Source organism: Cryptomeria japonica, chromosome 7 (assembly GCF_030272615.1).
Source record: "Cryptomeria japonica chromosome 7, Sugi_1.0, whole genome shotgun sequence".
Lineage (NCBI taxonomy): Eukaryota > Viridiplantae > Streptophyta > Pinopsida > Cupressales > Cupressaceae > Cryptomeria > Cryptomeria japonica.
Window position 1 is genome coordinate 638,383,515 of NC_081411.1, and position 24,040 is coordinate 638,407,554.

Below are 24,040 nucleotides of genomic sequence, written 5' to 3' on the forward strand. Positions count from 1 at the left end.
GATGGGACTAGGGAGGCTTGTCCATCTTAGGGACATTGATCTGGCATAATCAAGCTTCCTTGTCTTCATGAAAGGATCATTTGGTTCTACATGTGTTGTCAAATGGGGATCGAAGTCTAGAGAGACTGCTAGCATAACCTATGTTGAGGCCATATGATGACAATCTTCTTTATTTGTATCTTAGAACCCTATCCTACGTGGTTGTGTTAGAAGCCTTTGGTGGAACCTTGCTGAGTATATTACTTATCCTCATTTTTATCTTATTTCCTTGGTTGTGGTGTTGTTTTTATGAGTTGACCTTGTTGCTTGTGTGTGTGGGGCCTAGTGTCTACCTATAGAGAATGGTGGGGTGGGGTGGACCCAAGGGTTCCACATGGTTGGGAGGTTGTTTCCTACCTCCATTGGGGATCAGAACTTGTTCATATGCATCAGATGGATCTTGTATATCTTTATAGTGTCTCTTTATTCATGATGCACATTATTTAGTTATAATAGTTGTAGATAATATGGATTATTGTAAATCATTGTAATCATATCATTATTACTATATTTTAGACACTTCTTAGGGAGATTGATATAATATAGTTAAATATAATTGAAAATAAATGCAATCCTAAAGTAATGTTTAAGTGGTTCAGTGTTGATATCGGGTACTCTTATGTGGATGGAGATTTTATCATATCTTATGAAAAAGGTTATCATAGGAACACATAATTTAGTCTTTAAAATGAACCTAGTGATAGATGTGTATGTTCTTACATTATGTAATGTTATTTTATTTCATTATGGTTAAAGATTTTTAGATCATGTTTAGATTGTTGCATTAGTAGTGATGTTAGGGAACTTGTAAGAGATCTTGGGTTATGTGAATGTTTATTTTCCGCTTGTTCATTTGTTATAGTTAATTTGATGATAAGTTTATGTTTTTAATGTACTTTATTTATAAAAATATCATTTCTATGTTTATTTGATTAGTTAGGTGTCCTTTGTGGTTCTTTAGCATGACATTACAAATTGTCCACCGCATGATTCCTCTAGTGACATCGATGGCAAAAATAATTCTCCTCCACTTCTCCTTCCTAATGTTGAAACTCATCCTCAATTTTCAATCTAATTATCTTGGGGATTTTTCAAACCACAACCAAATTAATTCGTGCATAGAAATAGGAGTAACCATTTGCGACTCTAGCATCAATACCCATTAGTGTGCCCAACAATCTACCTATTTTTTGCAAGTAGTCTTCTGACCAATATTCAATTGGGAGATTATGCATTTGAATCTAGATTGACTTGTCATAGGGTTCCAAAGAAGTCAGATTAAAATTTGGATGTCATCGTTGTATATACATTGAGTACTTCTCCATCATCCATAGACCACCTTAAAGAATTTTATTTCTCTCCTCTTTGGTTGCAAAAATAATGATGAAGAAACCCTTGGGAAGGAATTTGACCACTTCTTCCATTTTTCATGTTTCTTTGATCCATTTTCTAATTCTTTCCGATTCCATTTTGGGACCAATGAATTGACATATAATGACTAAGTCCTCGAGAAATGTCATGTCTGTTTCAATCTCATCCTTAGCATTATTTGTCTAAACATTAAAATATTATCTCTCCATGCTACCTGCCTTGATTTGGTTTGTCTTCTCTTCCAGGTGGTGAGGGTTATCCACCCTACAACCTTCTGGATTCATGTCCCTACTCTGCCTTTTGCGAGCCATTTTATAAATAGTTATTTATTTATTATTTACATTAGTAATTACTTCTCATTTAATGTACTTGTATGCTATTAAATTTATTGGTGAAACTTCAAAAATAGGTAAATAAATAAAATAAGTTCTACCAACAATATTATTTTTTAACAATAAATGTTAACAAACATATTAACTTTTAAAAATAAATGTTATCAAATTTCAGTTAAAGTGTTATATTAACGATTACATATTTCTTATTGACATTGATAATTATTTTTATTTATTGAAAGTGAATCCTTATTATATTTTATTTGGTGAAACATTTAAAGGAAGGAAAATAATAGAATGAATGCTACCCACAATATTCATTTTTGGAAATTAATGTTGCCATATATAGTAACATCTAAATGAAATGCTAAAGCAGACCGACAGACACTAATAAAAGCATTTTCATGTCTTACAAAACTATGTCCATAGCATGAAAAATGGAAACTACAGAGTTTATCAAGGGTAAAATAATTCTGCTAGTTGGTGTGATGGGCTTTCTGGGAAAAGGTTTGTGTACAATGGGGTTTTCTGTGTCGACTAATATAGTAGCCTTTTAACGTGAATGTCTGCCTTGTTATTGTTAGCCCAGGTAGAAAATAACAATCTAGAATCTCTATTAGTAGTAGATAAAAAAGAATGGAAAGAATGCCAATCTGAATATAATTTGTATTCAAATAAAAAAACTATACATTCAAAATAAAATAAACAATCAGATATAAAGAGGAGGCAAAAATAGTTGTAAACTGTTATACAAAACTGGCGAAATAGAAAACCTAATAAATAAACTAATGAAAAATTAATCTAAATATAACTAAACCCGTGAAGAGATATTAACATCCCCCCCTTAAACTGAAGGGGTTAAGCCGAGCATTTCTTTGAACTTCTCAAACTTTTCTCTACCCAAAGCCTTGGTACGAATATCTGCTGGTTGATTTGCAATGGGGCAATATTTAAGGTATATGGTGCCATCTTTCACATAATGCCGAATCAAATGAAACTTTGTATTGATGTGCTTGGTGCGATCATGAAATACTGAATTTTTGGCCATTTTGATAGCAGATTGATTGTCATTGAAGAGTGGAGTTGATGAAATTTGTGGTGTCTGCAAGTCTTCAAGAATTATTCAAAACCATAAGATTTCTTGAGTTACCTCAAAGGCGGCCATATATTCAGCTTCAAAAGAAGAGGCGGTTGGAACATATTGCTTTTTAGATCTCCAAGAGATGAAAGTAGATCCAAGATACATTAAATACCCAAATGTAGATTTTCCATATGTGGAATCACCTGCATAATCAAAATCAGAATAGCCAACCAAAGAAAAATTGTTTTGTCTTGGAGTATTTGAGCTCATAGTGTTGAGTACCTTGCAAATAGTGAAGAATGTGCTTGGCAGCTAACCAATGATTTTATCTAGGTTGTTGCATAAACCTTGAAAGAACTCCAACAACAAAACAAATATCTGGACAGTTAGTTATAGCATAAATCAAACTACCAACAAGTTTCCTATAGATAGTTGCATCAACTAATGCTGAAGGGTCATCTGAAGAGTTCTTAAGATTTTGCTCCATAGGACTACTAAGGGGTTTACAATCAGCCATGCCAAACTTATGCAAAAGTTCACCAATATATTTTTGTTGGGTGATAAAAATAAAATGAGGTGTTTGAGTTACCTCAATACCCAAATAGTAATGAAGATGGCCCAAATCAGTCATATCAAAACCCTACTTTAGTTGTTCTTTCACATTTTGATTATTATTCTCATCAGGACTAGTGATAAATAAATCACCCACATAAACAACAAGATAGACAATAATCTTATCAATTTTTTTAACAAAAAGTGTGGCATCATCAAATTCAAAATGCTGGAAATTCAACTTTAAGAGATACTCGGTAAGTTTTTCATACTAGGCTCAAGGAGCTTGTTTAAAACCATATAATGATTTGACAAGCTTGCATCCTTGATGTTCTTTTCCATTGATTGCATACCCATCTGGTTGAGTCATATAAACTGATTCTTTGAAATCACCATTTAAGAATGTTGTTTTAACATCCATTTGGTGAATTTTCCACCCATATTGAGTTGTAAGGGCTAACAAAGCATGAATGGTGGTCCATTTTGCTATAGGTGCAAAGGTTTTATCTTAATCTATGCCCTCCTTTTGAGCATAACCTTTGGCAACAAGTCAGGCTTTGTGTTTGTCAAGTGTACCATCTGCTTTATATTTATTCCTGAAAATCCACTTGCAGCCAATAAGTTTACAACCAAGTGGACGATCAACCAACTGCCATGTGCCATTTTTCAAAAGAGCATCATACTCATCATGCATAGCTTTCCTCCATACTATAATATTTTTGGCTTCATTATAGGATGATGGTTCAAAGTCAATTATGAGATTGAGTTCACCAATGGTCTCCAAGTTATCTGCACTATTGGTTTGAGCTTGGAGCCTTGCTTTGTAAGAGCTTCTTGTACATGTTTTACCTATTTCATCAGGTCTTAAATCTTTCAATGTTTGTTGGACTTGTTTTGCCTATTGGTGCCCAAAACCATAGATTGGAAAACCTAAAGACTTGCCAACTCCTTAGGAAATCCAATCAGCCTTGGCCAACAAACAGGGATGGTCGAAGACCAAATCCCTCTGCACTTTAGGCTCCACAAGACCTAGGTGGGTGTACCCTTCCCTCTCAAGCACAAAAGAGTTATTTAAATGTGGATTTAAGCCTCTAAGAAAGTTTACACAACTAGCAAATTAGTGTTCTGCAACTATGCTATATCATGTGCTTTAGCTGAATACTTTGAAAACTGAAAAATGAATATGAATAAAAGTGTATGTTAAAGATATTGTATATTTAAAATGAAATGCTTTCAGGACTTGAATGAAATCTACAAGGATTAGTTCAAATAGGATATGGAAGAATGTTTCTCTATAAGGACCTTATGCATACAAATCAAAATCTCAAAAATAAATGACAGACTAGTGCCTCTATCCAGGAATATGCATGATACTTTGTGGACAAATAATTCGATTAAACTCTTGAGACAGTTTTCAAGCAACTTGTAACACAAGACTATCAATACAGAGGTTCCATTAAGTGCTATAAGAACATGAAGAAGCAAATCTTATATTCAATTATAACAACTTCCGGTGGCATATTGTATTAAACCCTTTATCAGATTTATCAAGAGGACAAAATGAAATTCATCAACACAAAAGTATACACGAATTCTAGAATTGAAACAATGAATCTTGTATATTAATTTCTGGAGAGTGAATGAATACAATAGCTACACTTACAAATACTCCATTACATAGTGATTGCTCAAAATGATACTTCCATTCCTATAGACTTCTCCAATATAGACATCCCATAGCCCCTACTGGCAGCATCACAGATTGTGAATTGTCTCCTCTTTTTTAAATTGAAAAAGACTCCCTATAAATACCTGATCCAAAGGACATATGTGAAAGGACACACCCTTTCACATACATGAGGGAGTTACAGATAGTTGTTTTTCCAGAGGACACACCCTTTGGTTTACAAAGATAATTACATTTGAATCCCTAAAATACACACTAAATAAAGCTTTAATAATATATCCTTTATCCTCAGCTTTGATAATACTTCCCATAAATATTCAATACCTCCTACACATAAAATAAACCAATCGAATCCCTTATTAATTAAAGATTAAATATATTCCACTTTAGATTAGGCAATAATCATTTTACCCTATGTAAAATACTTATTTACAATAATTCACTTAAATCAAAGTATTAAACACTTGTAAATATTTATTCCAATAATAGTTTTTATTAAATAACATAAGGTAAAAGATTTTGTATAATAAGTAAAAGAAAATACTTCCCTTCCAATAATGTTACAATACTTTCTCACCTTTTGGCAATCTTTAATTTGGGTGGGAAATATTATATCATATGAAATAACCTTTGCAAAAAGCAATCGAGCATTAAATGACTCACCCTAATGAATATGTTCAAATTATTTATCTAGGGTGAAAATAATATTAAGAGAATATAAAATGACATAGTAATATATCAAACCCTATTTAGGTCATCCAATACCACATATATTTTCCCTTTTGATAAAAAATATTACAATTATAATTTCTTAAAAGGTAAAAAGAAAATACTACTTGCATAAGTATATCAAGATGCTATAAATATCAAAATGTCTTTTGCAAGTAATAATTAAAAATGTTATATCACAAAAAAATGTCAAAATGTAATCTTGGATGAAGAATACTCCCTTTTAATGTTTGCCCAAGAATTTTTGCTTTTTGCACATAAAATAACATTGTAATAAATATTTATCCTTTAATTAATCTCTTAATAAATAAAATTTACCCTAAAGTATTTAATTTAGTGATTAAGGGCAAAAATAATTTACAAGAACGTAAAAAAGGTAATAACAATATTAAAATTCAATTTTCTTCATTAGTACATTTCACACCTTTTAACATATTTTTTAAAATAAGATCCATTTATATGAAATAACATTTTAGCCTAATATATATTTTACCAATATTTTAGGGTAAAAATAATTTATTTAAATCACATATTTCAAAATGTATTTCCACATTTCAAGATTACTTTAATAAATTAAAATCTTGTGGAAATATTTTCAAATTATTATCCATAGTAATTTACCCTAATAAACATTTTCAAGTAATACAATAGAGAAATTGGTAAAAGGGGAGGGTAGGTATGGGTAGTTAGGAAGGTCTGGTTGAGAGGTTGAGTGTTCAACTCCCTCTCCCTGCCCTTTTGTAAAAATATATTTTATTTTTAAATCATTTATATGCAAAATATAATTACATTGCAAAAAATATTCTTGGGTAAGATATACTCCCTTAGAATAATTTTTTGAGAATAATTTTATGATTGTCCAACCTGAGCAATCCAGTTATCAATTACCAAGTTTTTGCCTATAATTTTAGGTTCCACCATTGCCCACTTATGAGAAGACTTTGGTTGCACAAAAGATGTGACCATTTCATTACTAGATGGTGTATTAGTGGTTAATAGTTTAGAGAGTTCAAGCTCATCATGATGGGCTTCTTCTTGGTCATTTATTGATGGAGCAACATGAATTAGATCACTTGGAGAGATAGACTGTATATGTGGAATCTCACAAGAGTTTTCTATCAAAGGAGAAAAATTGTTAATTGTATCAAGCTATTTGAATTTACATTCATCATTTTCAGCAATGTTGGAGGTTTCAACAAATACAACATCACATGTAATAAAGAAATTTTTGGTGACTTCATCATACAACCAACATGCTTTGGAAGATTCTGAATAACCAAGAAAAATACACTTAATACTATGATGTTGTAACTTACTTCTTTTGTCCTTGGGAATTAAAGCATAGCAAGTGGAACCAAAAATGTCAAGATGTTGAACAGAAGGAGGATATCCAAACCACACTTCATATGGAATAGATTGGTGTAATGTAGATGACGGAGATCTATTATGAAGATAAATTGCAGCTCTTGCTGCTTCAACCCAAAAATGTAATTTGATTCCTTTAAAATATAACATTGTACAAACCATATTCATGATAGTTCTATTCATTCATTCAACAACACCATTTTGTTGAGGAGTACCTAGAACAGTAAGATGATGTTGGATCCCATTTTGATGTAGATAGTCCTCAAAAACTAGAGAAGTAAATTCTCCACCATTTGTACGAAGAGTACCAATTTGAGATTGAGCTTGTTTTTCAATCATAAGACGAAACCTTTTAAAAATTTCAAAAGCTTCTGATTTTTGTTGCAAGAAATAAATCCAAGTCATGCGACTGTAATCATCAATAAACAACATGAAATACTTAGATCCTCCCACAGAATTTACTAGTAAAGGCCCACATAAATCAGAATGAATAAGCTGCAATTTTCTTTGTGCTCTCCAAGTGGAGCAAGAAAAAGAATATCTATGTTGCTTGGCAAGAATACATGCTTCACATTTTTCAATTGTTTTAGGCAAAATGGGTAATCCATCAACACCATTCTTTTGCAAGATATGAATGTTATCATAACCAATATGCCCAAGTCTTGCATGCCATAAAATAACAGGAGATAGACTACCTTCTTCAGTAAGATATGCAAAATTGTTAGAAAAAGAAGTGCCATTTAGTTTTAATAATCTCCCATCCTCACATCCAGTGAATACAACTTGATTATTTGATTGTTTTCTAACAACAACTTGCCCATCTTTTAAAAAAATAGAGTAACCTTGTTGTCAAATCAATACTAGTGATAACAAATTGCGTTGCAATTAATGAATAAAAAATACATCATGAAGCACAAAGTCTGGAAGATTAGGCAACTTAAATCGAACAGTTCCTTTTCCAATAGGTTTGAGACTTAATTTATCAACTAAATAAATTGGACCACATGCACTTTCATGAAATTCCTCGAAGTAATCACACTGGAATATCATATGTTGTGTGGCTCCAGTATCTAAGATCCAAGAATCATACCATGAGGAATTAGATGCAAACTCAAAAATAGAAAGCACATTTTGAGCACCATCACTATCACAAGCAAATTGGGCTGTTCCTAGAATTTTATCATTTGAATGTTTATCATCATTATAAACTTTTGTTTTATCTTTTTGCTTCAAAGTATTTTCTTTAAAACGCTGTATCTTATCCCATGACAACTTGCATTCATGTGCTTCATGGCTTTCTTTTCTACCACATCTTTTACAATATAAATGTTGCCTGTCATTTTGATTATCATTTTTCCTCAATTGACCTCTACCTTTGCCTCTATCATTATAACCTCCTCTTGAAGAGTTTTTTCTTGGTGAGCAAAACAAACATTTTCATTAGTATTATCTATTTTCCTTCCAAAATCTTTTTCACGTTCAACCAACTTTTCAACCAATAAATCAAAATTAATGGTTTTCAATTGGTTACTTGCTTGAAGGGACTCTAGATAAGTAGAATGTGTTGGAAGGAGTGCCTTAATAAAAGCAGTGAGATAAATATCAACTTTCCCACCAGCAGCATTAACATCTTGTTTTATGGCTCTAATTTCAGAAACCAAACTCATAACATCACCATTTTTTAATTCAAGATTGAACAATTTTAATTGCAACTGAATAAATTCTAATTCTGAATGAGAATCAAATAATTTTTTTAAATTTTCAAGGGCTTCCCAAGCAAATTTGCATCCTTGTATATGACGATATACATCTCCATTAAGTGAAGCTCTTATCAAAGCCAAGGCTTTTGGTTTTTTATTATTCCAAATTTCTTTTTCTTTAACATCTATTGGTTCTGTAGGTTGGGTATCTCCATAACATATTTTATACCATAAATCATTAAAAATTAATGTATTTTCCACTTTTCTATGCCATTCCAACCAAGTATCTTTTCCAGTTAATATTTCCCTAATCAATGAAATAATAGACTGCATTGTAAATTGAAAATAAATGTATATAGAATTTGCACAGTTTGCAAATTTATAGGATTGCCCAAAATCTTTTGCCAAACTTTACCAAATATAACAAGATATAAAATTCTTGTACAAATAAATAAATTGATTTCACTTGAATCAATTTTTGTTTCCATATTTTGATTCTGTAGAAAGCTGCAATCTTCAAATGCTTCACATAAAAATATACTCCAAACTCCAAAGCTCTGATACCACTGTTAGCCCAGGTAGAAAATAACAATCTAGAATCTCTGTTAGCAGTAGATAAAAAAGAATGGAAAGAATGGCAATCTAAATATAATTTGTATTCAAATAAAAAAATTGTACATTCAAAATAAAATAAACAAGGAGATATAAAGAGGAGGCAAAAACAGTTGTAAACTGTTATACAAAATTGTCGGAACAAAAAAACCTAATAAATAAACTAATGAAAAATTAATCTAAATAAAACTAAACCTGTGAAGAAAACTAAACCCGCGAAGAGATATTAATAGTTATTATTTATCATGTACTCATGCAACTCAACTAGAATGAAATCTATAGTTTTCCTAGAGAAGATTCTGCGAGTGCAGCCAGATGTGAGATGTATTTTTACACTCATAAGGTCTACAAATGTTGAGTCCACTCAAGCCAAACTCCAAAGCCAGGTATAATATTATAGAATAGTTTGATTGATAAACTCAACCTATAAAGATGGGTAATTTTTTGATATGAAAAGCTATATAGAAGGATGATTTTTTAATGTGAGATGTTTTTTCTCTATAGGTTATATCCAAATAGTTGTTTGGGCTTCTTCGAGAGTGTTACAAGGAAAGCTATCAAGAATTCATGGCAACAAAGATTGTTCCTATTGTTGGAGATGTGGCACTCGATGATCTCGATAGCGAAGAAAGTTTAAGGGACAAACTCTATGCAAAAATTGATATTGTTGTCAATTCTACTGCCACCACGACCTTTAATGAGAGGTCAGATATATACTTGTTTATAATTACATGTAAAATTGATGTCAATCTTGTGGTAAACATTACAATTATTTTTTGTCGTAAATGGCATTTTAAATTGTAGGTATGATATTGCCATGAAAGTGAATGCATTGGGAATTAAGAATGTCATCAACTTTTGTAAACATTGCTACAATCTTCAACTTCTCTGCCACATTTCCATAGGTGATTAGGATGTCTTGCATTAAACTCTAATGATACGATCAAATTAGTATTAATATCTTTATATGATGCAATTTCATCTTCAATAGTTAACTAATTATTTTATAGGTTTGTTTCTACTTATTTCAGATGGATTTTTCATATACCTTGAAACAAGTGAAATTGAATAGGCAATATCAGGCCTCGTGTAGATTAGAAACATCAAGCTCCCCACAATACTTCTGTAAGTTGTCTCATCAACTAAATCAGCACCATCATCTCAACATAACAAAACTCCATGAGCACTTGGAGTGGAGGCAGGGTTACAATCAGTCATATTAAATTTCTTCAGCATATCTTGTACATACTTTGTTTGACAAATGAAAATCTCATCCTTACTTTGATAAACCTCCATTCCTAGAAAATATTTCATCAGACCAATATCTTTCATCTCAAATTCTTTCATCATAGTAGCTTTGAATTCATCTTTCATCTTAGAACTACTACCCATATACAAAAGATCATCAACATACAAACTTATGATGAGAATATCAGTACCTTCTTGTTTGTAGTAAAGGGTAGGATCACTCTTACTTCTTTGGAAGCCATTCTCCTGAAAGTATGCATCAATCCTAGCATACCATGCTCTTGGTGCTTGCTTGAGGCCATACAAAGCCTTCTTCAACCTGTAAACAAGATGCTCTTTTCCTTCCACTTCAAAACCTTGTGGCTGATCCACATATACTTCCTCTTCTAAGTACCCATTCAAGAAGGCACTTTTCATGTCCATATGATGTATGCTCCACTTCTTTTGAGCTACTAATGAAATCAGCATTCTTATGGTCTCTTGTGTTGCTACTGGTGCAGATGTTTCTTCATAGTCAATTCCATACTTTTGTGTGAAGCCTTTAGCAACTAATCTTGCCTTATTTTTTTCAACAATCCCATCATTGTTAATCTTGGTCTTGTAGACCCATTTGGTTCCAATCCTTTTTTTGTCATGTGGAAGTTTTGTTAACTCCCAAGTGTCATTCATGTGAATGGAATCCATCTCTTCTTCCATGGCTTTCACCCAAACCTCATTAGTACATGCATCTTCAAAACATGATGGTTCAAAATTAGCCTTGGCTAATAAAGCAAAATTCACTGTCTCACCTATTGGGTTTTCTTCATGTACTTGATTTCCACTCCTCTAGTAGATATCACTCAATATCCTTACCTTCCTTGTAGAACTTGGAGAAGAAGCTGGACTTGAACTTGGTACTAAAGAACTTGATGAAGGATTGCTTGGTGGAGTTAAACCACTGGTTATAGAAACATTAGTTGGTTGCTCATGATCAATATCAGCAATTATATCATCATTGAAAACAGATTTTGGCTTCTCAACATGGCCTTTTTGATGACCATAAACTCCCCCATACATCAAAAATCACATCTCTTGAGACAATAAGCTTGTTAGTGAGGGGATTATACAATCTATAAGCCTTTCTTTTCGCACTATACCCAATAAAAATACATGACTCACTCTTTGCATCTAACTTGTGTCTATTCTAATCAGGTACATGCACATAAGCCAAACAACCAAAAAATTTGAAATGATTAACATTATGCCTTTTTCCATACCAAGCTTCATAAGGAGTTATCTTTTCTAGTGCACTAGTGGGGCTACGGTTGAGGATGTACACCATTGTAGCAACTGCATCTCCCCAATAAGAATTGCTCAATCCCTTGGTTTGTAACATGCACCTTGCCATTTCAACCACAGTATGATTCTTCCTTTCAGCTACTCCATTCTATTGAGGTGTGTATGTAGTAGTAAGTTGCCTCTTGATGCCATTAAAATCACAATAACATTAGAAAGCCTTTGAGGAAAACTCTCCTCCACAATTAGTCCTTAAACATTTTATCTTGCACCCTTTGTCATTTTCCACAAGGGCTTTAAACTTCTTGAATGTATCCAAGGCTTCATCTTTGGCCTTCAAAAAATATACCCAACAATTTCGTGAGTAATCATCAATAAAAGTGATGAAATATGATGACTTACCCAAACTCTTAGTCTACATAGGACCACATATATTTGAATGAACAAGCTGAAGTGGGTGATGAGCCCGCCATGCATTTCCCTTTGGAAACTTTTCTCTTGCATTCTTTTCTTTAGCACAACCTTCAAAAACCTCCTTGTGTTCCTCAACCTTGGGCAAACCAGAAACTGATGCATGCGAGGTTAGAAACTTCAAACTATGAATAATTTAAATGCCCATACCTAAGATGCCATAACCAACTTGAATCCTCATAAGCCATATTTGCCAAACTATTGTTATGTTCACCAAACCTCAAGGGGAACATCCTATTTCTTGTCATAGGAAGAACAATGATAACCCTATTATCCTTATTCTTATCATAGATAGTACAAGTCTTATTCTCAAAGACTACTTTATAATTTTTCTCATATAGCTGCCCAACACTTAACAAATTGTGCTTCAATTGTGGAGTATAATAAATATCATGAATACTCTTTATACCTTCTTTTGTTTGGACCTCCATAGCTCCTTTGGCAGCAACCCCCAATGATTTATCATCACTGAGTTGGATCTTGGATTTGAAACTTCCATCCTTTGTTGAGAACAACTTCTCATTTCTTGTCATATGGTTAGAGAATCCAGAATCTAGGTACCAAACATCTTTACTAGTATTTTCACCCTTGGCATAAGATAAAAATAAGTGATCAGGAGGATTGTCACTACTTTCTTGAGCATAGTTAGCACTTTTACCTTTTTTCAATCTGCATTCTCTTTCAAAGTGGCCATACCTGTTACAATGGTAACATTGAACATTTCTCTTATCAAATCTACCTCTACCTCTTCCTCTAAAACCACCACTTCCTCTTGAGCCACCTCTTCCTCTACCTCTTGAAGAATTTTGGCTTTACCCTTTACCTTGGCCTTGATTGATTTTGGCACTACTGCTGCTTGCATCTTCATTTTTTGTGATTAGCAATTTAGAGGAAATGCTTTCTCTCACCTTCAAAAGAATCTTTCAATATTTCTTCATGACACATTAGGGATCTGTTGGCATATGTGCAAGAGTATGATGACATGATGATATTGTATGTTGTCATTGATGTCAAATTGCTGAGAAGTGAACTGGTATATTGAAGTTAAGCAATTGGCAAAGAAGAACCAGTATGGTGGTGTAAACCAATATATGTGCAATAAGTGAAGTGGTATGCTTGTCCAAGTGAACCGGTATGATGTTGTGAACCATAACTAGTATGTCAGAACAAGAACCAGTACATGGAATGTGGTAGGACTACCAGTTGGTAGTCTTATCTTTAGGGTTTCTAGTTGAAGTGTTCCAAGCCTATGTGATTCAACCGTATGTCGGAATGAGAACTGGTACATGGAATGTGGTAGGACTACTGGTTGGTAGTCTTAGCTTTAGGGTTTCTATTTGAAGTGTTCCAAGATGGTGTGATTAAACCGATGACATTGTGTGATGAGTTAGCATTGTAATGGAGATCAAATCATGTTGCCACGTCTACCTCATGCATGCGAAGGATCTTACATGAAGGAGATTGATCCTATCTACCTCGGGAATGTGCAAGGTCTTTGCAAACGGTGGAGAATGCATGATGGGTTATCATCTCCATGAAGTGGTGAGGAATGAATAATGGAGAATGTCTTGAGATTTATTCAAGACCGTTGTATTCAAATGCAAAGTGCTCAATGGTCAGGATTGAACCGATCAATTGCTTAACCTAAGTCTTTAGGGTTTAGGGTTTATGCTACCGACCTATCCATGTTCTATAAGGTCGATGTTGTGTTTCATGTTGAGGTTGTTCACAAATGTTGTGTGTGTATCTAAGTGCAGAGATACATGATTCTTTCCAGACCAGATAAGAGGATTGATACCTGCATAGTTTGTGTGTAGAAGGAAGGAACTAAAGTGGATCTGCATTGGCATTGAGTGCTATTACCAGATCATTGTAATACCTGTTGATCTTTAACTACTTCAATAGTTGTAAAATCCCTTAACCAGGTAGCTTTAACTAGCTTGTTGTAAATCCTTTAATAGGGTGACTCAAATCCATTGAGTTCATAAAATGCTCTAACAAGGTAACCTCTAACAGGGTTTAACCCTTAAGTGGGTATTCTAGCCATCCCTTAACTAGGTGATCCCTAATAGGATCGGTTCTTGACAGAACCTATTGTAACAGTCTTTAATCAGACTAGGCTCCTAACAGAGCAGATTTCTAAAGAGTTCAAAAATATCTTGTGGGTATTCATCCCCACCGTGGTTTTTCCTAGTTGGGTTTCCAAGTGAAAAATATGTGTGTCATGTGTGATGCCTCTTTCATGTGATGCTTTGTTATTTTCTGTCAAGCGATGAATCATGTTATGCTAGTAAATTATTGTATCTTTGATGATAGATTATTTGTTTATGCATAAGGATAAAGTGGAAATGGGGGAGTAGGTTGTATGGAAAGCTAAGTGTTGCCAGTTTATGTCCTTCCCAGTAGCATTGTCTTTAACCAATAGTAATCTAGTTCTGACTGATGTTAGTGATTGCCAGTCAAGTTCATTGTTTGGAGTCAAACCGATTAGGAAAAAGTTTTTGTGCCTATACTAATTCACCCCCCCCCCTCTCAGTACTGGTTTGGTACTCACTGTTCATCATTGAGTTATCAATTGGTATCAGAGCATCCTCCAGGTCCTCTGTGTTATAAGCTTAACCGCTTGAGGGAAAGATCCTATTGTAATGATGAAGAGGGAAGGTCCAAAGTTCAATAGAGATAACTTTAAAATATGGAAGGACAAAATGAAGATATATATCAGAAGCATGGGTGCTCAACATTGGAGCTATGTTGAGAACATTTATGTTATCCCTACTGGTACTCTCACCAATGACCAAAAGAGAGAGATTCAAGAGAATGGGCAAGTCATGGAAGCCCTAATCAGTAGCTTATCTGATATTGAGTTTATTGATGTCCATAATAAGGACAATCCCAAAGAAGTATGGAATACTCTTGAGAATATATATGGTGGTGATGAGCATGTAAAACAAGCTAAGGAAGAAAGCCTTAGAGGGAAGTTTGAAGACATGCAGATTGTTGAAGGTGAGACCATTCAACAATATGGAATACAAATCAAAACTATTGTTGGAGATATCAAGAGTGCAGGTGGTAAAATGGAAGATTCCATTGTTGTTAGCAAAGTTTTGAGATCCTTATTACCGATCTATGCAATAAGGGTTGCTGCTATTCTGGAGTTGAGATCTATAGACAAGACTAAGGTATCCTTAGAATCAATCATTGCAAAGTTAACAACCTATGAGCTAAATAGTTTTGATGGCAGTATTCAGAAGACTAAATCAGCTTTTAGAGCATCTATTGCACCATCTAGAAAAGGAAAAGAAGCAAGCACCAATAGTGAACCAAGACAGAGCAGAGAAATGGATGATGAGGAGATTCTGATGGAATTTGAAGCTCTTCTTGCCAAGAGACTTCCTAAGGGAACTAGCAAATACAAAGGTAAGCTTCCTTTGAAATGTTTTTCTTGTAACCAGATAGGACACATTGCTATAAACTATCCTAATGGTGAAAACAAGGACAAACCAAAAAGGTTCAAGAAGTTCAAAGGAGGAAACCGGAGAAACTATTTTGTAGCAGTTGATGAAGGTGTCACTGATGAGGAATCAGAAGATGAAGAAAATGAAGATATTGTGTTTGTTGCAGTCAAGGAAGATGTGTCAAACAAAAAGGCTCTTGTCTCCCGCTTTGATAATTCAAATGAGTGGATTATTGATAGTGGTTGTTCTCACCATATGATTGGTGACCAGAGTAAGTTTATATCTCTAGAAGAGTATGATGGTGGTGTGGTTCACTTTGGTAATGATGCACCATGTATGGTCAAAGGAAGAGGGTCCATCTCTCTAAATGGAAAGAACAATGCTAACAATGTGTATTGGGTGGAAGGTCCTAGATACAATCTATTGAGTGTTGCCCAGCTGAATGATGGTGGACTCAATCTAGAATTCAAAAATGGAGTCTACAAAATCAAATGAAAGAATGGTGAACTGATGGCCACCGGTATGCAGACCAAAGGTAACTTATTTCAGCTAAATGCAAATATAAGTACATGTCTTATGGCTAAGTTTGATGATAGTTGGATATGGCATAGGAGACTCTACCATGTAAACTTTTATAACATAGTAAAGGCCAGTAAGATCAAGGCAGTTAGAGGACTGTCGATGCTGAGAAAACTGGAAAATCCTTTGTACAGAGAATGTCAACTGGGGAAAATGTCTTCCTCAACCTTCAAAGGTAAATCTTTCACTACTGATAACTTACTTGATCTTGTGCATACTGATTTGTGTGGTTCTATGAAAACTAGGAGTGTGCAGGGAGATATGTATTTTATGATTCTTACAGATGATTGCTCAAGAATGATGTGGGTCACATTTTTGAAGGACAAGTCTAGAGCCTTTGGAAAGTTCAAAGCTTTCAGAGCACTGGTAGAAAAGGAAAGTGGTAGAAGAATCAAATGCCTTAGAACTGATCAAGGAGTGGAATTGTCTACCCCCTAGACTCCATAGCAAAATGGCCTAGTAGAGAGAAACAACTAGACTATGGTTGAAGCGGCTAGAACTATGTTGATCCAAGGAAAGGTCACTCACACCTTTTGGAGAGAAGCGGTGAGCACTGTAGTCTACACAATGAACTGGGTACTCATCAAAAAGGGAAAGGATAAGACTCCTTATGAGTACTGGACTGGTAAGACACTAGTGGTAAGATACTTTAGATTGTTTGGTAGTAAATGTTACATCAAGAGGCATGAACATCAGAGCAAGTTTGATGCTAAATGTGATGAGGGAATATTCCTAGGGTATTCCACTAAGAGCAAAGATCTCAAATGTTTCAACAATAAGACTCAGAGAATTGTTGAATGCATCAATGTTAGGGTTTATGAAAACTCTGGGAAACCTGAGGAAACTGACAGTGAGCAAGTAGGAGATGAACCGGTAGTAACCTTCTAGGAACCAGTTGCAAATCAGCCTAGTTCCAATAATTGTGCTCCTACACTGGTGGATGCTGATGCTGATGAAGATGAGGATGAAGAAGAAAAGCAAGAGAAATCTATTAAGAACATACCTAGGTATGTCAAACTCAATCATGATCCAAAGCAAATCATAGGAGACAAGGATGCAAGAATCCTTACAAGAAGAAAGGTCAGAGAAAACTCATGTATGATCTCTAAATTTGAGCCTAAATCATTTAAAGAGGCACATAAAGATGAAGATTGGATCAAGGCAATGGAAGAGGAACTTGATCAGATAGAAAAGAATGGTACATGGTCCTTGGTACCCAAACTAAAGCATAAAAATGTCATTCATACCAAATGGGTTTTCAGAAATAAGTTGAATGAAGATGGGACAGTGATAAGAAACAAAGCCAGACTGGTGTGTAATGGGTATGCTCAAGAAGAAGGAGAAGACTATGGAGAAACCTTTGGTCTAGCAGCTAGATTGGAAGGAGTTCGTATGCTTCTTGCATATGCAGCTTTTAAAGGATTCAAGGTATACCAAATAGATGTAAAATCTACATTCCTAAATGGAATACTTGAAGAGGAGGTGTATATAGAGAAACTAGATGGGTTTTCCCTATCAGAAGACAATGGCATGGTGTGTAGGCTACATAAAGCCTTGTATGGACTAAAGCAGGCACCTTGAGCATGGTATGAATGCTTGCACTCCCATTTTGTGAAGATTGGATTTGAAAGAACAAGTGAAGATAGAAATATCTACTTGAATTCAGAAGGAGATCAGATTCTGATCTGTGAAGTATTTGTTGATGACATCATCTTTGGAGGAGATGACAAGATGAGTCATGATTTTGTAGATGAGACGAAGAAGGAATTTGAGATGTCACTCATAGGGGAGATTAAGTTCTTTATTGGACTATAGATTCAACAAATGAAAGATGGAATCTTTATTACTCAGTCCAAGTATGTCAAAGAGGTGTTGAAGACCTTTGGCATGGAAGATAGTAAACCAGTTGGTACACCAATGGTGACCAGTTGTAAACTATCAAAAGAAGATGACTCAGCACTGGTAAATGAAAAGGAATACCAATAAATGATTGGTAAGTTGCATTATGTAGTGCATAGTAGACTGGACATTGCACATGTAGTGGGTATTACTGCTCGGTTTCAGCAAAGCCCAAGAGAATCCCACTTGGTAGCAGTCAAGCGGATTCTTATATATATGAAGGGAACCATTAACTATGGGTTATGGTATCCATACAATAATGAGTTCAACTTGAAAGTGTTCATAGATTCTAATTGGGCTGGTAATGTAGATGACCGGAAGAGCACAACTAGTGGTGCATTCTTTCTCGATGGTAGACTGGTCTCATGGATGAGTAAAAAGCAGAGATGTATCTCGCAATCTACAACAGAAGCGAAGTATGTTGCAGCTTTTATGAACTGTACCTAGACTATTTGATGAAGCATGTATTGAATGGCTTCAAAGTTCATGTATCTAAATTGGTAAGTATATTCTGTGACAATACAAGTGCAATTAACATATCCAAGAATCTTGTTTTACATGCTAGAACCAAGCACTTTGAACTCAAGTATGATTTCTTGAGGGAAAAGGTTCAAAACAAAGAGGTGGCATTGGAACATGTTTCCACTAAGGAGCAGTTAGTAGACATATTCACCAAGCCTCTACCAAAGGCTACTTTTACCTATCTAAGAGGTGAGTTAGGGGTGCTGCCCCTTCAAGAGATAATCTAAAGGTTTGTACTCCACATTAGTCAGATCTTACTTTGCTATATCTCTTCAGGATTGATGTGTTGAAGGATGCTACTCCTCAGGGGGAGCAACATAGTGGAATAGGGAAGTTTGTGCCTCCACTTTGGCATTGTTGTCAAAGGGTGAGAGGATATGAAGTGGGGAAGATATTTGTAGCAATAGGGAGAAGATGTGATGCTGAGTGATATCTTTGTATATTGCAATCAACGCCAGAGGGGGAGATTGTCGGCATATGTGCAAGAGTATGATGACATGATGATATTGTATGTTGTCATTGATGTCAATATGTTGAGAAGTGAACTGGTATATTGAAGTTAAGTAACTAGCAAAGAAGAACCGGTATGGTGGTGTAAACCAGTATATGTGCAATAAGTGAAGCGGTATGCTTGTCCAAGTGAATTGGTATGATGTTGGGAACTGGAACTAGTATGTCAGGATGAGAACTGGTACATGGAATGTGGTAGGACTACTGGTTGGTAGTCTTAGCTTCAGGGTTTGTGGTTGAAGTGTTCCAAGCCTATGTGATTCAACCATATGTCAAAACGAGAACTAGTACATGGAATGTGGTAGGACTACTGGTTGGTAGTCTTAGCTTTAGGGTTTCCGATTGAAGTGTTCCAAGCCAATGTGATTTAACCAATGACATTGTGTGATGAGTTAGCATTGTAATGGAGATCAAATCATGTTGCCATGTCTGCCTCGTGCACATGAAGGATCTTGAATGAAGGAGATTGATCCTATGTACCTCAGGAATGTGTGAAGTCTTTGCAAATGGTGGAGAATGCGTGATGGGTTATCACCTCCATGAAGCGATAAAGAACGAACGATGGAGAATGTCTTGAGTTCTATTCAAGACCATTGTATTTAAATGCAAAATGCTCAATGGTCAAGATTGAACCAATCAATTACTTAACCTAAGTGTTTAGGGTTTAGGGTTTATGCTACCGACCTATATGTGATCTATAAGGTCGATGTTGTGTTTCATGTTGAGATTGTTGGCAAATGTTGTGTGTGTATCTAAGTGCAGAGATACATGATTTTTACCAGACTAGATAAGAGGATTGATACCTACATAGTGTGTGCAAAAGGAAGGAACTAAAGTGGATCTGCATTGGCATTGAGTGTTATTACCAGATCATTGTAATACTTGTTGATATTTAACTACTTCAACAATTGGAAAATCCCTTAACTGGGTAGCTTTAACCAGCTTGCTGTAAATCCTTTAGCAGGGTGACTTAAAGCCATTGAGTTCATAAAATCCTCTAACAAGGTAACCTCTAATAGGGATTAACCCTTAACTAGGCATTCTAGCCATCCCTTAACCGGGTGATCCCTAACAGGATCGGTTCTTGACAGAACCTATTGTAATAGTATTTAACCGGACTCCTAACAGAGCGAACTTCTAAAGAGTTCAAAAACATCTTGTGGGTATTCATCCCCATCATGGTTTTTCCCAGTTGGGTTTCCATGTGAAAAATATGTGTGTCATGTGTGATGCCTCTTTCATGTGATGCTTTGTTATTTTCTGTCAAGTGGTGAATCATGTTATGCTAGTAAATTATTATATCTTTGATGATAGATTATTTGTTTATGTATAAGGATAAAGTGGAAATGAGGTAGTAGGTTGTATGGAAAGCTAAGTGTTGTCGGTTTATGTCCTTCCCAATAGTGTTGTGTTTAACCAGTAGTAATCTAGTTCTGACTAGTGTTAGTGATTGCTAGTCAAGTTCACTGTTTGCAGTCAAACCGGTTAGGAAAAAGTTTTTGTGCCTGTACTAATTCACCCCCCCCCCCCCCTCTCAGTATCAGTTTGGTACTCACCATTCATCATTGAGTTATCAGGATCCAACTAGTTGATCAAATTGTAGTTTTGTCAAATCCTTGATTTCTTCTATGATTATTGCTACATTATTCCATCTGGGTGTCAAAGATCTCAACACCTTTTTTTATCAAAACTTCATTGCTTACAATTTCCCCAAGTGTAGCCATTTTATTGACCACATCTTTTACTAACACAATAATCACTTATACTTTTAGCTTCTTGCATCTTCCAATTCTTGAACTCTCACTTCATTGTCTGAAGTTTGACCACTTTAACTTGATCACTACCCTAGTAATCTTCTTGTAGAGTCTTCTAGGCATCTTTGGCAATTGTTGCTCTTGATATTCTTGGAAATAAGCGCTTATCAAGAGCTATCTGAATGTGAAACAAAGCTTGAGCATTCTTTTTCCTTTCTTCCTTTCTTGTTGTTCTTTCATAACCTAATTCAATAATCTCCCACAAATCTTTTCCAATCAAAAAGGTCAGCATCTTAATGCACCAATAATCATAATCATTCCCATCAAATTCTAGAACGAGCATATTGTTAGAATTCGACATGATTAACTTTGGTGAAATTCCAACAATAAAACTTTTAACCCAAAACAATTTTACCTGCTCTGATGCCACTTGTAGAATTTTGAACCTGACTTATCCTCTCTAAACTAGTTGATTAGGAAACAATAACAGCAAAAAGAATAAACTGCAAAAAGAAATCACAATTCAGAATAAAAAACAAAGTGCCCTATTTTTTGGAATTGCACACACCAATTTCTTTATTGAAGGTTAATTAAAAATTACATAGAGGTTGTATATATAAAGAATTTGTAGCCTAGACGAATTAATAATAACTGCAGTTCTAAATATATTTCTAGCATTGCATGGAAAGCTACTAAGGCTCTCAAACTAAAAAAACAAATTACTCCCTAAATTAAGAATACTATAAGTGCATGCACAACAGGCTTTATTTACTAAAAACAAACTCATGCAAAAAACAAAACTAAAAATAATCCTAAGGATTAATGCATGTTGGAGTACATGCTTTATTTGCATGAATAAACAAAAACTGATTTAAACTAAATATAGCTTATGCATGGTGATGAATGGATAGATTCATGTCCAAATTGGAGCTGCATGCTAGAGGAGCATCAGTTATCAGCAGTTGTAAGGATGGGAGAAAGAGTTTCATACAGTAGTGGAGAAATATCAGTCTCTCAGATAGAGTTCGGGTACAATTTAATAGAGCAGACCATAGAAGAGTTCAAGAATGTTTTAGCCGAGGCATGGTCGGATGAAAAGGAGTCCAAATATATGAAGGAATTTGGGGCACAAAGGTATATGCATTTTGCTTCTCTTTGTCGATTCTACATGGCTTGCCATTCTTAGTGAGAAAGAGTTTCAACTTAACTGTGCGAATGTGAACAGGGCGATGAACTTTGAATGGCCAAATGTTTATGTTTTCACAAAAGCAATTGGAGAGTTGATGGTGGATTACTTCTGGGATATATACCAATGGTTATCATTTGTCCAACAATAATCAAGAGTAGTATAAAAGACCCACTTCCGGGATGGATGGAATGCAATAGGTACAAAAGTTTCAATAGAATAAAAACACTATTATTAACGTGTCACTGAAAATACTATTATTAACACGTTATTATATTGGTTGGTGTATTCTACAACTAGGTTAGAGTTCTTTCAATAAGCTCCCATATGTTATCTTTGATGGGATACCATACTCATACTTCCTCTAAGTTGTGAGGGACTTTTTAATAAGCTCCTTATTAGAATTTAAATGTAACTCACTTCTTACTTCTAATGTTTCTTCATTTTGTTTATATATGACATTCATTGCTATATGGCTATAGGATGATTGACATTAATTTTATATCTTAGTGATCTTGCTATTTTTCATGAGTCAAAGTGATTTGCAGCTGTCAATTATTAAATAATTTGTCATGTTACACTTTGTTCTTGACTGAATCAGATTCCAGTGGACATGGTTGCTAATTGCATGATAGCATCGATAGCGAGGAATGCATCACAGCTGGGTCTATCTTTCTATCATGTAGCTTCCTCAAATATGAACCCATTGAAGTACAATGTGATTGTGGATGCTAGTTATAACTACTTTTCAGCACATCCATGCACATCTAGGAATGGGAGGATCGTGAGAGTGAAGAAATTACGGCCTCTAGAAAGCATGTCTACCTTCAAATTATATATGACTCTCTATAACCGAATCCCTCTCCAGGTAATAAAACTTTAGCCCATAGTGAGAAATCTGAAGTTCTTGGTTGTCATGATCGACAGGTTTGATATCTCAAACATGGAAGATTTGTGGAACAAAATGTCAGAGAGAGATCAAGAGAATTTCAACTTTCATGTTAAGAGAATAGACTGGAAACGCTATTTCATCAATTGTCATATTCCTGGACTTGTAAAATATGTTATGAGAGGATGAAAATATGCCTTTTCCTTTCTATTAATATGTTAACATGCTATGGTGTGTTAATAAATACAATATTGTAATAAGCTCTAATTTTAAGATATTTAATGTTTATTATTTATAAGATAAATAAGGCAGTTTAAAATAACAATAAGTAAATAGTAAGAATTTGCATTATATTTAAATATTATAATTTTTTTGAATATTTATTTTGATTTCTTAGTATCGATAAGAGGTTAACTTCTTTAATCTTGTCATAACCCTTACTTTCTAATAGGAAAAAAAATTCAAGATTAAATTAAAGATATTTACATATATAAAAAAAATTTCGAGATACTATAGATTATGATATTAATCATTAAAAAAAAATTATTCTTTTGTAAAAGTTAAAAATATTCTAAGGTTTTTGTTTTGATTGATTAAAAAACAGGTTTTAAGGACCCGAAACCATTACATCATAGAAAGAAAAAGATCGGCAAAAGGAGTAAAAGTTCGCATACATAATGACTAGCCAAAAGACCAGTGAAAAGAAAGAACAGCACCACAACAAAACACAACAAAGAAACCAGGGAGATGCTACATTGCAATTTTCTTAACAGGTCCTCTGCCT

The 24,040-nt window shown here is 34.5% G+C and overlaps 1 pseudogene; it reads left to right on the forward strand.

Annotated features, from left to right (window-relative positions):
• Nucleotides 1–2,179: 2,179 nt before the first annotated feature.
• LOC131057345 (fatty acyl-CoA reductase 2, chloroplastic-like) lies at nucleotides 2,180–23,445 on the forward strand (annotated as a pseudogene).
• Nucleotides 23,446–24,040: the final 595 nt, after the last annotated feature.